This window comes from Dryas octopetala, chromosome 6, assembly GCF_963921425.1.
Source record: "Dryas octopetala chromosome 6, drDryOcto1.1, whole genome shotgun sequence".
In the NCBI taxonomy this organism is placed as follows: domain Eukaryota; kingdom Viridiplantae; phylum Streptophyta; class Magnoliopsida; order Rosales; family Rosaceae; genus Dryas; species Dryas octopetala.
The window spans coordinates 16,267,211-16,282,840 of NC_141371.1; positions in this window are offsets into that span (position 1 = coordinate 16,267,211).

Genomic DNA, 15,630 nt, shown 5'->3' on the forward strand with positions numbered 1-15,630 from the left:
AGTTGCACATAGAATACCTAATGTGGGCGTCGGCAGCTGAGGCATTGTCCAACCCCCCTGAGGAGTTGGTAGATCGGCTTGACTAGTGGCAGTATTTGTGCACAGAGTTCCAGACTCCTAAGTGTTTGATACGTTATATAATTTTAAGACTTAAAAATACTATTTTCTTATGTTATATCTTTATTTTATATGTACTAACACATTTACAATTTAACAGAAGAAGTCGACCGCCAATGTTAAGAACTGGAAAGCGCCAACAAGGATTGAACATCACAGTGGTTCGAAGCCCATCTCATACCAGTTGGAGTCGCGACGTCAAGTATGTTATTATTTAATTCAATACATATATATTCGTTAGTATTGTTTGAGACTTTCACAACATTATTTTATTTTTCAGGCGGGTTCGCAATTTCCGGTGATCGACACCTACGAAGATATTTATGTTCGACCCGACTGTGATGTAGCCATATCGAAATACGTTAGTTTTTTATCTTTTAAATTTTTTTACAAATTTTTATATTTAAATTTAATTTTTTAATTTCTAACTTGTGGATAACATTTCGAAAGATGAGATGGTGGCCAACAAGACGAAGTATTTGAAGGAGTTGATCAGCCAACACCCTCTTGACACTCTGTTGGAGTCAATCGAAGTACCCAATCTCGGCCTTCGTATTATGACGGACACACTGGGTGTTAGGCCCGGTAGGGAGATACGCGACATGAGATATGGTCGGGTTCGTGACATCAGCGCCTCCTCGTCTTCTTCGTCAGTATCTCAGCCATTTAGAGCCGTCGCCTAATTGACCGCTCGAGTGGAGCAATTGTAGCATCAGCTAGATTCCGTGAGTGTGACTCGCGAGGCCTTAGATGAAGACACAGATGTAGGCACAGGTCCAAGCACAGATGCATCAGATGTTCACCCAGTACCTACCTGGGTTTCAAATGCAACTGTCGCCACTGCTGCCAGTTCGGGATTCCAATGATATAGTTTTGTATTAAATTTATGTTAATTTGTGTTATATAAATTTAAGTTTCAAATGCTAATTTGTGTTATATGAATTTATTAATAAATTTTTTATTATATAGTTTTTGTATAAATAAAAAATAAAAAATAAGAAAACCTTTGGGCGACGAAATTTTTGTTCGTGGCCTAAAGTGCATTTGAGCGACGAAGATATGCGTTGCTTAAACTGTCTTTAGGCGACGATGTGTATATTCGTCGCCCCAAGCGACCAATGGAGACGAATTAATTAGGCAACAAAATCATACATTCGTCGCCTAATGTCTAGTGCGACGAGGTTTGAGCGACGCCTCTCTCAACGAATTGATTTCGGTACCCAAAACATTAGGCGATGAAATCACTTTGTCGCCTAAACTCCTTTTTCTTGTAGTAACACTAGCTTACTCCATTCAACAATGAAAAATAACTATGCAACAATGATGATGAAGCTAATTATCATCATTTTTATGTCACTCATGATAATGCGTACACCATAGGATTTAATATTTGACTGTTTGGGTGGAAGAGAAACATTAATTTGATTGGTTTTTTTTTTTTTTTCTTAAGTCTATCCAAAATTGGGCACTTTTAGAATTGAAATAGAGTAAACCTCCAACTCTCCAAGCCTAATGATAAACGCACACTTATGTGCTCAAGTTGGCCACTAGCAGAGAAATCACAAGTACGTCTGATAAATGCACACTCATCATTTGAAGGAACATTTATGCAGATAACTTTTAAAATTCTCATAGTGTAGAATAAAATTTCAACAGGCACATATGGATGAGAGAGATTCTGAAACCACACAAATTATGCATATATGGAAGGTTTGTAAATATGGATATGCATCTACCAATTCAGTTTGATTATTAGAAGAGAGGTATATTCATTAAAAGAGAGCTACTTAGTGGACGTAGGCGGATTACTCCAAGCCCTTTTTCACTTTGATTTATTGCAATTAAATGAAGCTCAATGATGCTTCAGTTCAAGGTACCTAAGCAATACTAAAATAGTTTCATAAGATATATAGTGAATATGTATATCCGGCCATATATGTATATTGATTAAAGGGACATGTGCTTGTCAATTTTATTAGATATTGCTTATTCAACTAATATACACATATGAATGGTTGTTTTTTCTTTGTTATTTTGATATGTCCAGCATAATTTTTGTGAAGGAAAGTGCATGTACGTGGTGGTTGTTTACCAAAAAACCAAAGTGCACCCTACCTCTATATAAGGATAGTTATCTGATGAATGAAAATACAGATCATATTTTCCTCTACCTCAAACCCAACTTTCATATACTTTTACAACACGTTATCAGTACGAAAAAGCTTTGGGATTATGGATCGCCAAACAAAAAGAGAATCATCATTCAATCTGCTCTTCAACCAAGTAGGTTTTATAAAACAATTTTATATTCATGCTTATTTAACCTTGATTGCAAAGAAGATGTGGTCAACGATCAATGCTGACAATATTGTCGCAAAGTTTCTTAAGGCAAGTGCCATAATTTTCATCAGGAAACATATGGAGGAAACACTCCAAGTTGAGTATCTCACTGAAGAGGATCCACGGGCTCTTTGGGTCGCTCTGGAAAAGTGGTTTAACCATCCGAATACAATTTTCTTGTTTGAATCAAGACATGACTAGTAGAACATCTGTTTTCAGGATTTCAAATCTGTGAATAAGTATAATTTGAAGATCTGCCGGATCCGGTCACTCTTCAAATTTTGTGGTGAGGAGCTCATCGAAGTTGACCTACTAGAAAAGACTTTCTCCACCTTCCCTATCTCATATTTGGTTTTGCAGCAACAATACAGGGAGATGAATTTTACCAAGTTCTCGGAGTTGATCACTACTATGTTGCTCGTCGAAAAGAACAACAACTTATTAATAAGAAATAATCAAGCCCGACATGTTGGTACTAAATTAGCATCATTGCCTAAAGTAAACATTGTTGCTCATTGCGATTCAAACCGCGAAAGAGGAAACCGGGGTCATGGAAAAGACCCAAAGTCAGACCGCTTAAGATATGGATGCAAAGATTCTAAAAGGAACAGCCCGTAGGACTGAGGCCAACATGGTCAAGACCCACACAGCCATAGCCCATGTAACTCGAATTCTCGTGGCCAAGGCTCATGTGATAAGAACTACGGTCCCTCGGCCCCAAGAACCTGAAATGAGAGGAACACTGGTCCAGTCCGTAGCCCTCAGAATCAGAATTAGCATAATCTCTATTACCGATGTGGATGAACTGATCACTGATCCTGCACCTGCTGTGCATCAGTGCAAGCTATAAAGGAGTATCACACCAGTCGCGGAACTTAAGAGACCAACTTAATTGAAGGATCATTTCCTATGGATACCACCTTAAAGGTCACCGATTTCCAAGCTGCTACTGAACACTTCGAGGAATATAAACTCGATGACATAAATATGATCGGCGCTTGTGCCATATTTATTTTATGAATAATGTTTCATATTGGGATTATTTTGGTGATTTATGTCTTGGAATATTAGTTTTGAAAATTTGGTTATGTTCAAATATTATTTAATTCAATAAAGTTATTTATTTTCATACATGTGATCTATTAACTTAAATTTATGAATAGGCATGTTTAGTGGGGAAGTTTGTTGTCTGGCTGACAGTGATACTACGCATATCATACTCCAAGATTGGAAGTATTTTTCAAACTTATTGCTTACTCATATCTCTATGACAACCATATCAGACCAATCCAACCTAATAAAAGGCCATGGCAAAGCTCACTGTATGTTGTCCAATGGTACTGAATTTACCATTAATGAGACCTTATATTTTTCATGTTCCAGAAGAACGTTATTTTAAGGATATTCGAGCCAACGGTTATCACGTTGAAAACACTGAGGAAAATGAAGTGGAATATCTTTGCTTAAGCTCCAATTTGTACAGCCAAAAGAGTACATCGAAAAAATTGAAATGTCTTTCGAGTTATCTCTACATAACCACGATTAGATCGATTGAGGCAAATCACATAGTTAGATAGAAGTTAATCAATTCGAACAGTTTCTTGTTATGACATGACCGATTATGACACTCAGGTCAAAGTATGATGCGCCGTATCCTCAATTCATCACACGGGCATCTCCTTACTAATAAGGATCTTGCGTTTAGTGACACACTATGCCAAGATTGCTCGTTAGGAAAGTTGAATACTAGACCATCATATGCAAAGACTAGTAAAAACTCAACCATTTTTCTGCAAAGAATATAAGGGGATATTTGTGGACCTATTCAACTACTGTGCAGACCATTTAAATATTTCATGGTTTTGGTTGATGCATCAACCATGTGGTCACATGTTATATTATTGTCCACAAGAAACGCTGCTTTTGTTAAACTCCTCGTCTAGATCATTAAATTGAGGGCCCACCACACGGATTAACTCATAAAGTCCATAAGACTTGATAATGCTGGAGATTTTACATTGAAAATTTTCGATGATTATTGCATTCCCCTTGGGATTGATGTTGAACCTCCAGTTCCACATGTTTACACCCAGAATGGTCTCGCAGAAGCGTTCATTAAAAGATTACAAATGATCGCACGAACCTTGGTCATGCGCACCAAGCTTCCAATTTTTACGTGGGGTTATGCAATCTTGCATGCAGCTATGTTGGTTCTGTTGAGGCCCACTGCTACCCAACCTTATTCTGCATTACAGTTGGTGACTGGGTATGAACCTAACATTTCGCACTTACATGTATTTGGGTGTTCAATTTGCGTGCCAGTTGCACTGTAACAACGTACCAAAATGGGTCCTCAACGAAGGATAGGCATATATGTCGATTATGAATCTTCATCTATTATACGCTTTTTAGAGCCCTTGACATGCGATATCTTTACCACAAGATTTACGGATTGTCACTTTAGTGAGATAGTCTTTTCGCAGTTAAGGGGAGATAAGAACGTTACCGTTCCTGATGAACGACGCTAATTGACGTGGAATGTCCCCACTATGTCTCATCTCGATCCCCAAACTGCACAATGTGATAGCGAAGTGCGGAGAATTCTAGATCTACAGAGTGTAGCCCATAATATACCAAATGCTTTCTCTGATCTAGCTAAAATGACAAGATCACATATACCTGTTGCAAACGTGCCTGCAAGGATATCCGTCCCTGTAGGACGTATCGTCCCAGATAGACAAGGTACGGTCATAGCGGTTAACCAGTCATATGTCTCTGCCCAAAAACAAGGTAAATCACTAGGTTTGAAGGATTCTTATCTCCGGAATAGGGTAAATTTGTCATAAACGAGTTCTCTTGACATTGTGATCTCAACTGATCCATCTCACGAGATAGTTCCGAATTATGGATCCGTTCTGCAAGAGACGACATTGGGGAACGTTCTAACATTTGAACCCACTCCAGAGAGAATCGAAACGAGATTATAATCGATGATGTATTTGTATTCGCGGTAACTACCGAAATCATAACTAGAAATGACATCAAACCTCGCTCTATTGATGAATATCAACGTAGAGACGACTGGCCATAATGGAAAGAAGCAATTCAGGTCAAATTATATTTCTTCACAAAGAGAAAAATGTTTGGGTCTGTCGTTCCTACACCTTCCTATGTAAAACCTGTATGATTTAAATGAGTATTTATAAGGAAACGTAATGAGAAAAACAAAATTGTGAGATACAAGGCTCGTCTAGTAGTGCAAGGATTTTGTCAATGTCCTGAGATTGATTTTGAGGAAACGTATTCTCTCGTAATGGACGTCATAATGTTCCACTACCTTATTAGTTTGGTAGTTTCCGAAAAACTAAGTATGTAGCTTATGGATGTGGTCACTGCTTATCTCTATGGGGATCTTGATACAAAGATATATATGAAAGTTCCCGAATGACTTAAGATACCCGATGCAAATAGTTTCAGACCATGAAATACACTCTCTATTTGTTTGAAGCGCTCACTTTATGAATTGAAACAATTCAGATGGATGTGGTATAACCGTCTAAGTGAATATTTGATCGGGATGAGATATGTGAATAATGATCTATGCCCTTGCGTGTTTATTAAGAAAACAAGTTTCAGGTTTGCTATTATGAGTGTTTATGTCGATGACATGAATCTAATTGGTACTCCTGAAGAAATCAAGGAACTGCTAAACATCTAAAGTTGAAATTCAAGATGAAAGATCATGGAAGAATGAATTTATGTCTTAGTCTGAAGCTCAAGCACTGTGCAGATGAAATTATGGTCTATCAATCGAATTACATCCAGAAGATGTTAAGACGTTTTAATGAGGATAAAGCGAAGCCTTTAAGAACGCCCATGATCATCCATAGTTTAAATCCTAAGAATGATCTGTTTCGTCCCGCAGACGATAATGAAGAGGTATTGGCACCAGAAGTCTATCTCATACATAAGTGCAATAGGCGCATTATTCTATTTGGCTCAATGTATTAGACCAGATATCTCATTCGATGTGAACTTGCTAGCTAGATATAGCTATGCACCAACACGCCGCCACTAGAATGGCACAAAAGTCATTTTCCGCTACTTTAGAGGTATGACGGATATGAGCTTATTCTATCCCTATGCATAAAAAACAATCGAATAAATGCAACTGAAACCAATAAAATTCAAACTTAATGGTGGAAAGTCACTCCAAGTGTGGTTTATGTCTTTAGATCGCTCCTCTGTCATGAACATTCTTCTTGTCCTAGCAACAGGTGCATATCCTTAATCATCTTGTTTAACCACTTGCTTCTCCTTAACTTGAAGTCGTTATTTATGATTGCTTTTGCTCTACATAGGTACCAGCCTCCAAAATGTTCATTATCCTTATAATAAAAACATAATTTCTCTTTCTTGATATTTTCAACTAACTTTTTTTTCCTGCATAAGTCTTTCATAGTTGTGCTTTTCTAACCAAAATTGTTTCCATTAGCTCCGAGTATGTCAACAGTCCTACTCCAACTAAGTACTTTCGAACTACATTCCTCAAACCTTGAGTGAACTCGACTACTTGCAAGTACATCCTTAGTTCTTTACCAACACGATTTCAAGTCTTACTCTACAAATCCTTGAGTGAACTTAATATCCAAATAAGCACAAAAGCAATGGTCAACATCAATGTATGTAGAAAACAGTTCAAACGAGATTCCATCTATCATTCTTTACTTTTCACAAACCAAAACAAGGTATGCATTGGAGGTACTTGCCTTGAGAATACCTGAGATCTCAACATTCGTCGCGAGTATGTCAAAGTCTCATATTCCCTCAAAACAAATATATCATGCAACTCAATTTCGGAGTACAATTGACTCCTTAACCAATCATCACATGCTTAATCATAAATTGAGTGAGCTAAATAACTTTCATCTCATCCTATTTTAGTCTCCAAAATCGTTGACAAATAAAAATTATTGAGCAACTGCTAAACTTCTCCCAAGTTGATTATGCTCCAATCCTTTAAGTGCATTTCAGACGTCCACCAAGCTCTTGCTTTTCTTTTGAGGAGGTGAGTTACTATCCTCACTCTATACTCGGGTGGTACCTTCAAAAATTCAAATCTTTCTTGAATACTCTTGATCCAACTTGTAGACCTTTCATTTTCGGAGATTCCTCAAAACTCAAAGGTGTCAGCTCCATAAAGTCATCAAAATACTTAGCTTACCGCTTATGCTCTTGTTCCTTAAGAATTTGTCAAAATTCAACTTGATCTTCCAATTAACATTGGTTTAGATCGTGCATAGGTTGAGCACAACTGTGAGGTCGAGATAACATCATATCAACTGGATTATCAAACAGGAAGAAATAACAATCATCTCAATGAACCGAGTATGAGGAAACAAATCAACTCGCATTCAAGAGATTGACTCCAAAACTTTGTAGAAACAATGTTCAATCCACAGTTTTTAAAGAAAATTTCCGAATTCGAGACAAAGAACTCAGTTGAACTCTCAACAAATCTTTGAAAACCGAAAGGTAATCCTCAAAAGATTTCAACACGAATTTTGCCTTTTTAACACATTTCAATAAAACATTTATTGAAAATAACAATTATTTAAAATTAAGAACTATTTAAAAATACTTCACTAAAATTTTGAAATAATACCTTTAAGAAAACAATCCTTACAAAAGGTAATAAAAAATTTTACAAATCCAAAGATAATGTTTGAAAACGAAGTAGTTACGAAAACCTTTTAAAAACATTGCTTTGATACCACTTTAACTGTCACACCCCGAACCCCGCGTATATAACAGAGCCACCTATCTTGAATGCCCCAAGGATTTAATACCACTAAATCAAGTATTAATTCCCCAAGATACTCAAGGTGGATTAAGCCATTTGAGTTTAGTACGGGTTGAATCATAGATAATAAATAGCGGAAAACATATGAAGTTAAAAATAAAACTTCTTTATAAAATTAACCCCCAAGGTTATGGTAGTTCATTGCAACCTTGAAGAATTACATAAATTCGAAATACATAGTCATAGAATAAAGATTTCAAAACAACGCAAACGAATTATAAAAATAAATAGCTTAAAACCATCTCCAATTAATAGAGGAAAAATCATATAAAACATACTCGACACAAGATATCAATTAAAAAACAACACCAATTGAATCTAGGAAGTTGACAAGTCTCAAGATGTTGTTCTGCTCGACCCTCATCCAAGTTCGTCTCTTTACCATTCTCGTACCTATAAAAACATCCAATAAACAAGTAACACAATATGGGGGGTAAGCATCTTATACGATCATAGCTTCCCTTCATGGGACCATGGCTAGTTTGAAAACCACCAAAACATTTTCCAGTGAAAAACATAGTGTAAGTCATTTTCCATTGGATTCTTAAATCATCGAAAACAAGTTATTCAAACCTTTCATTTGAAATCATTTCAAAACATTTTATGTCTCGGCTGTACAACAATTATGATTATGAATATGAAAATTCACAAAAAATCATTCATAGTGAGAGGACCACCGCGAACAGTTTTCCCAAAAGAATGGCCCAAGGATTTTTGAGATCCATCGCGCTAGTGCCAATCACGCACAAGGTAACTCATCCATAGCCTCTTATTATACTGTTTTGAAAGGTTATTGGGATGATCAGTTATCTTCTTATGTTTCCTTAAGCCCTTTCACATGTGGAGCATCTAAATCCCGCGTGGAGCATCTAAATCCCGCGTGGAAGAATAATCCCTTATGTAATTTATATGCATTGCACTTTTTGTAATACATTAAGGCATACAGAATCTCATTGTAAGAAGAAGAATGGCGCTGCCAAGTCTAACTCTTATTCCTCCCACAATGCTTCTACGGGTTCATTTGCTGCTACAACAACATGTGCTCATGTGGCACCAACCTTGACTGCCAAACAATATAATCAATTGCTTGCCTTAATACCATATGGTCAAAATAATTCAATGGCCAACTTTGCAAGTAATCCTTCATGTTTTCATTCTTCTTTTAACATTGGCACTTGGATCATTGATTCAGGCATCACCGATCATATGGTCTCTAATGCCAATTTATTAGAGAATATGACAACTTTTAATACTGCTCCTATTAAATTACCCACTGGTCAAACAACTAAGATTACCCATATTATAAGTTTTGTAATTTGTAAGTTACTTGGTTTTGTAATTTGTAAGTTAGTACTTATTGCTCATTGTCACTTATTTTTATTTCTAAGAGTTACTGAAATTGTTAATGCAAGTGATAATTTGATAGGAGTGTAGGAAATTTCATTGCTTAAAAGAATTTTTGTGGGCTTGAAATTGCATTTTGGGCCAAAAATTGAGCCCATAATCATTTATATTGGTAGGCCTAATATAGATTGTATCCAACTGATCCCGATTGATACCAAAAGGGCGGTTACCAATGTCCGACGGTTCGGCATCGGCTTCGAAACCTCTCATTCCACTCACTGTTGGACGGTATTCGGTAAGGGCTTATCGGTTTGGTAATCGTACTGATTCCACCCTTAGTCTTAACACCTCATAAGGGTTTACCATTCATGGGTTGTGGCCCAGTAACAACACAGTCCCAGATCCAGTGAACTGTGATACTAGACATTTTGACAGGACTAAGGTACTAATGAGTTAATTTTTTCATCAACTCTAGGATGTACGTTATTTTGTTTCTCATTTCATATAATTTAATTATTAATTAATTAAAATGTATTAAATGTTTTTGCCCATTCATGGATCAGTTGTCAGCAATGTAGCCCCAATTGACTCTAATCTGGCCAGATGTGAAGAAGGGCGACAACGAAACTTTCTAGGAACTTGAGTGGAGAAAGCATGGGACCTGTTCACTCTAGATGTATGACCAAGATGCTTATTTCCTCAAATGCATGGATCTTTACAAAAAGTATGGAATCACGTCACTGTTGGCGAAATCCGGAATCACTCTAGTGGGCAAAATATGGACACTGATGAAGCTTCAGGATGCCATCAAGAAGGGAATAAATGAGGATGGGGGCGGTCATTTGTCTGGACAAAACTGGGGCAAGGTTGTGGACTGCCCTTCCTGCCAAAGCACAAAAAACTGCCTAACCACATCAAATACAGAGTATTTGCCCGCTAATCATATATCAATTAAGTTGTAATGAATAAACCAACTACACCATTATATGTAGTTTGATCTCTCATAATTACATGTCACGCATGTTATCTTTCTCTTTACTGGAAAACAAATGTGAAGTTAAGATTTAATATTTGACTGTTTAGGTGATAGAGAAACATTAACTTGATTGGTTTTTTTTTTTTTTAGTCAGCAGCCAAAATTGCACACTTTTAGAATTGAAATATAGTAAACCTCTAACTCTCCAAGCCTGGTGATAAAGGCACACTCATTTGCTCAAGTTCGCCACTAGCAGAGAAATCACAAGTAGAGTGTGTACTCAAAAGATGAGAGAGATGCTGAAACCACACAAATTATGCATATATGGAAGGTTTGTAAATATGGAAAGGCATCTACATACCAATTCAGTGTGATTATTAGAAGAGAGGTATATACATTAAAAGAGAAGTACTTAGTGGAAATTTAAATAATAACAATAATTTAAGGAGTGCAAATGGAGAAAAGGGAGTGCAAAAATCGCCTCCTTAAAATATAGGGAAAATTTTAGCTAAAGGACTCCAATTATACCTCATTTCTCTATCCATAAAATGAATTTTACTTTTTGTTAACTGAGGATTGAAATTTTCATTTCGTGTCAATTAAGAACCTTGTTTTGAAAGGTTATTGGGATGATCAGTTATCTTCCTATGTTTCCTTAACCCCTTAACATGTAGAGCATCAAAATCCCACATGGATCATATGCAAGAAGAACACCTTATGTAATTTCTTGCTGGTCTGAATGAGTCCTATTTTGGGGTTCGTAGCAATATGCTTCTCTAGGATCCTTTGCTGACTGTAAACCGTGCCTATTCTTTGCTCTTACAAGATAAACATCAACGTTCTATTCAACCAACAGCCGCGATATCTCTTGATCAATCTGCTATGGCAGCCAGTCGACCCCAATCTCAAAAGTCATTTTATCACTGCAAATTTTGTGATGCTAAGGATCATTCTGAATCCCGTTGTAGGAAAAATCCTGCCAACATATTTTATATCCATTGCACTTTTTGTAATACATCAAGGTATACATAATCTCATTGTAAGAAGAAGAATGGCACTGCCAAGTCTAACTCTTCTTCCTCCCGCAATGCTTCTACGGGTTCATTTGATGCGGCAACATGTGCTCATGTGGCACCAATCTTGACTACCGAACAATACAATCAATTGCTTGCCGTAATACCTTATGGTAAAAATAATTCAATGGCCAACTTTACAAGTATTCCTTTATGTTTTCATTCTTCTTTTAACATTGGCACTTGGATCATCGATCAAGCGCCACCGATCATATGGTCTCTAATGCCAATTTATTAGAGAATATGACTACTCTTAATACTGCTCCTATTAAATTACCCACTGGCCAAACAACTAAGATTACCCATATTGTAAGTTTTGTAATTTGTAAGTTAGTTGATTTTGTAATTTGTAAGTTTTGTAATTTGTAAGTTTGTACTTATTGCTCATTGTCACTTATTTTTATTTACAGGATTTACTGAAATTGTTAATGCAAGTGATAATTTGATAGTAAGCCGGAGTGTAGCAAATTTCATTTTAGGCTTAAAAGCATTTTCATGGGCTTAAAACTGAATTATTAAAAATATAAAATTGAAATTGGTATTGGTATTGTACTACTATTCACTACCAAACAATAAATGTGCAATTGGTACCATTTTTTTAAAGGAATACAAAAGAGTAGCTAAAATTGATACTATTTCGTCCCTTTTATTAGTTTTATGAAAGAGTAGCAACTTAATTTTATGAAAGAATGTTAAATGTTCTCTTTAGAAAAGTTTTTGACATACGCATTAGGTGTGCCAAAAAATATTTATGATTGCATATAGGAAAAGTCTTTTTGCAAGGACTTCAGTAATTTTGAGAAATAATCCAACATATGCTCCAAAATAAGATTAGTGGGGGTGTGTTAAGTGTCTCAATTTTTTCTGTTTTAGTTATTTTCTTTCAATATTTACATGTATGTTACTGTGTACTAGTCTTAACTAAGAGAGAAAATTAATGAACACAAAATGGTAGATAGCAGGTTAGCTAATGCACCATTAAGTGGTCATGATAAATCACTATATATAGTGGTGAAAACAGAGCATAGAACACATGCAAGTGATATATCGATTGGCACTTTGAATCAATATTACTATTTCTATTTCTTCATTCTAGTGATTAGCTTACTCCATTCAACAATGATGAAAAACTATGCAACAATGATGATGATGTTTATCATCATTTTTATGTCCGTCATGAGGCCAAAAGATGCAGGCTATGATTTTTCCAGTTTGTGGAACAGTACCAACCAATTGGGATATGTATATGACAGGTTTGTAAAGATTGCATATTTGCATCTAGGGTAAATAATAATTATATACCTCAATTATACATCACTTTTCAACTTGGTACCTCAAGTTCAAAAAGTTGCATTAAGGTACACCAACTACGAAATCATGTCAATTAGGTACCTCCGTTAGTTTGACTGTCAAAAAAGCCGTTATCTGATGACGTGACGCACAACTAAAAGGCTTAATTTCAATTTAGTACCTTAACTTTATCATATTTTTCAAGTTCATACCTCAAATTAAAAAACTTGCAAATAAATAAATGTTCACCAAAATCAACAATCTTATACTCATTTTGAAGCTATGAATTTCCTCTTTATAACCATATGGAAATAATTCAAAAAAGAGCTATAAAACGCGAGATAAGTAGTCACAAATTAGGATACTCGAAATTGCGAATTTATTTGGAAAATTTGGCAGTTTCGGGTAGCCTACTTTGTGACTAATTATCTCGGGTTTCATAACTTTTTTTTGCATGATTTTTATATGGTTGTAAAAAGAAGATTCATAGCTTCAAAAGGAATATAAGATTGATAATTTTGGTAGAGATTTGATGGGTCAAAAGCTGAGGTGAAGTTGAGATAAAAACTGAAAAATATTTATTTATTCGTAAGTTTTTTAACTTAAGGTATGAACTTGAAAACATGATAAAGTTAAGATACTAAATTGAAATAAAGCTTTTTAGTGGTGTGTCACGTCATCAGATAACGATCTTTTTTACGGTCAGACTAACGGAGGTACCTAATTGACACGGTTTTGTAGTTGGGGTACCTTAATGCAACTTTTTGAACTTGAGGTATCAAGTTGAAAAATGGTGTATAATTGAGGTATATAATTGTAATTAACCCTTACATATACTATCTACCAATTCGGGATTATTAAAAAAAGGTATATTCATTAAAAGAGAGTTACTTAGTGGAGGTAGGTGTAGGCCTCACCAAAAAGCTCAAGGCCCGAAGCCCACTCGAAGCTCGCCCGGCCCATTGGGCCCGAAGCCCGATCTAGCCCAAAATTTGGGCCAGCCCGGCCCGAAAGTCCCTTGGGCTGGGCTTGGGCCATCTCCTTGAAACCCACGGCCCGCCCGAAGCCCAGTCCAAAGTCCGTTTACACACAAATATATCTTCAATAAAAAAAATATATAAGATTTTGACTATGTTTTGATTTGAACATGAGATCTCACAGAATTAGCTTCAACTCTCAACCAACTAAGCTGACTAGTTTATTTGTCTAGTTTGTGAATCATAACATATTTAATAGGTTTTTCGTTTGTTTACTCCAATACATTAGATTATATATAATTTTTCTATATTTAATATAATGTATTAATAATTTAATAATTTAATATATAAGGAATTTCAAGTTTTGTATTAAATATTTAAATGGATTATTTGAGGTTTGGATTGTTTTAAAAATATTATTTGGGGTTTAGAGGTTTTTATTTCATATGATTTATAAACATACGATGCAATTGTATTTTCAACGATCCGAACCGTTCATTTTTTAGTTCTTCACTCAAATATCACCCCTGCAAAAAATTAGCTCAATCGGAGATGTAGAAGTTAGGTAACGGCGATCCAACTTATGAACGATCGTGGTTTTTCTAATGATAATTGAACGGGTAAATGAATTCCGATTTGGCCAATTTTTTGTGAAGATGATATTTGACCATGAACATAGAAAATTAATGGCTCAGATTGTTGAAATTACGTTGTGGCCTTCACAATTATGGAAACGACAAGGTTTGAACGAAAAAGTTATTAGAATTATACTTTTCAAGTGTATTTATATGTAGAAGCTCACATCTCAATCGTGTTTTTAATTATCCGAACCGTTCATGTTTTAGTTTCCCACTGAAAGATAATACATGCAAAAAATTAGCTCAATTGGAGATGTAAAAGTGAGGTAACGGTGGTCGAATTAATGAACGATCGTGATTTAATAACTGTAATTATAGTTGTATTATAAAAGTTGTATATACACATGTACATTTATGTTTTATTATAGTTGTAATGATGTATATAATTTTAAAAGTTTATTATTTATGGTATTACACTAATATAATAGTATTATTATATAACTTAATAAGCATTTTAATAATTTATTGAAGTAAACAAACGAAAGAGATATTAAATATGTTATGATTCACAAACTAGACAAATAAACTAGTCAGCTCAGTTGTTTGAGAGTTGAAGCTTGTTATGTGAGGTCTCATATTCAAATTACAACATAGCCAAAATCCTATATTTTTTTATTGAAGATATATATGTGTGTAAACAGGCTTTGGGCCCATTATGGGCCGCCCGTTCAGGCCTAGCCCGGCCCGGCCCTCCAAACCCGCAAGCCCGATGGGTGGGCCTTGGGCTTATGTATTAAGGCCCAAGCCCAAAAGCCCTATTGGGCTATTCTAATTCAAGCGCTAGCCTGAGCCCGGCCCGAACTCGAAAAATGTCCGGCCCAGCCCATTGCCTACCCCTAGGTAGGTGGATTACTGCAAGCCCTTTTCCACTTTGATTAAGCTTCTTTTTATTGCAATTAAATGAAGCCCAAGGATGCTTCAGTTGAAGGTACCTAAGCAATACTAAAAATATACGTATATTGATTAAAGGGACACAGTGCTTGTCAATTTTATTAGATAGTTTTAGACTTTT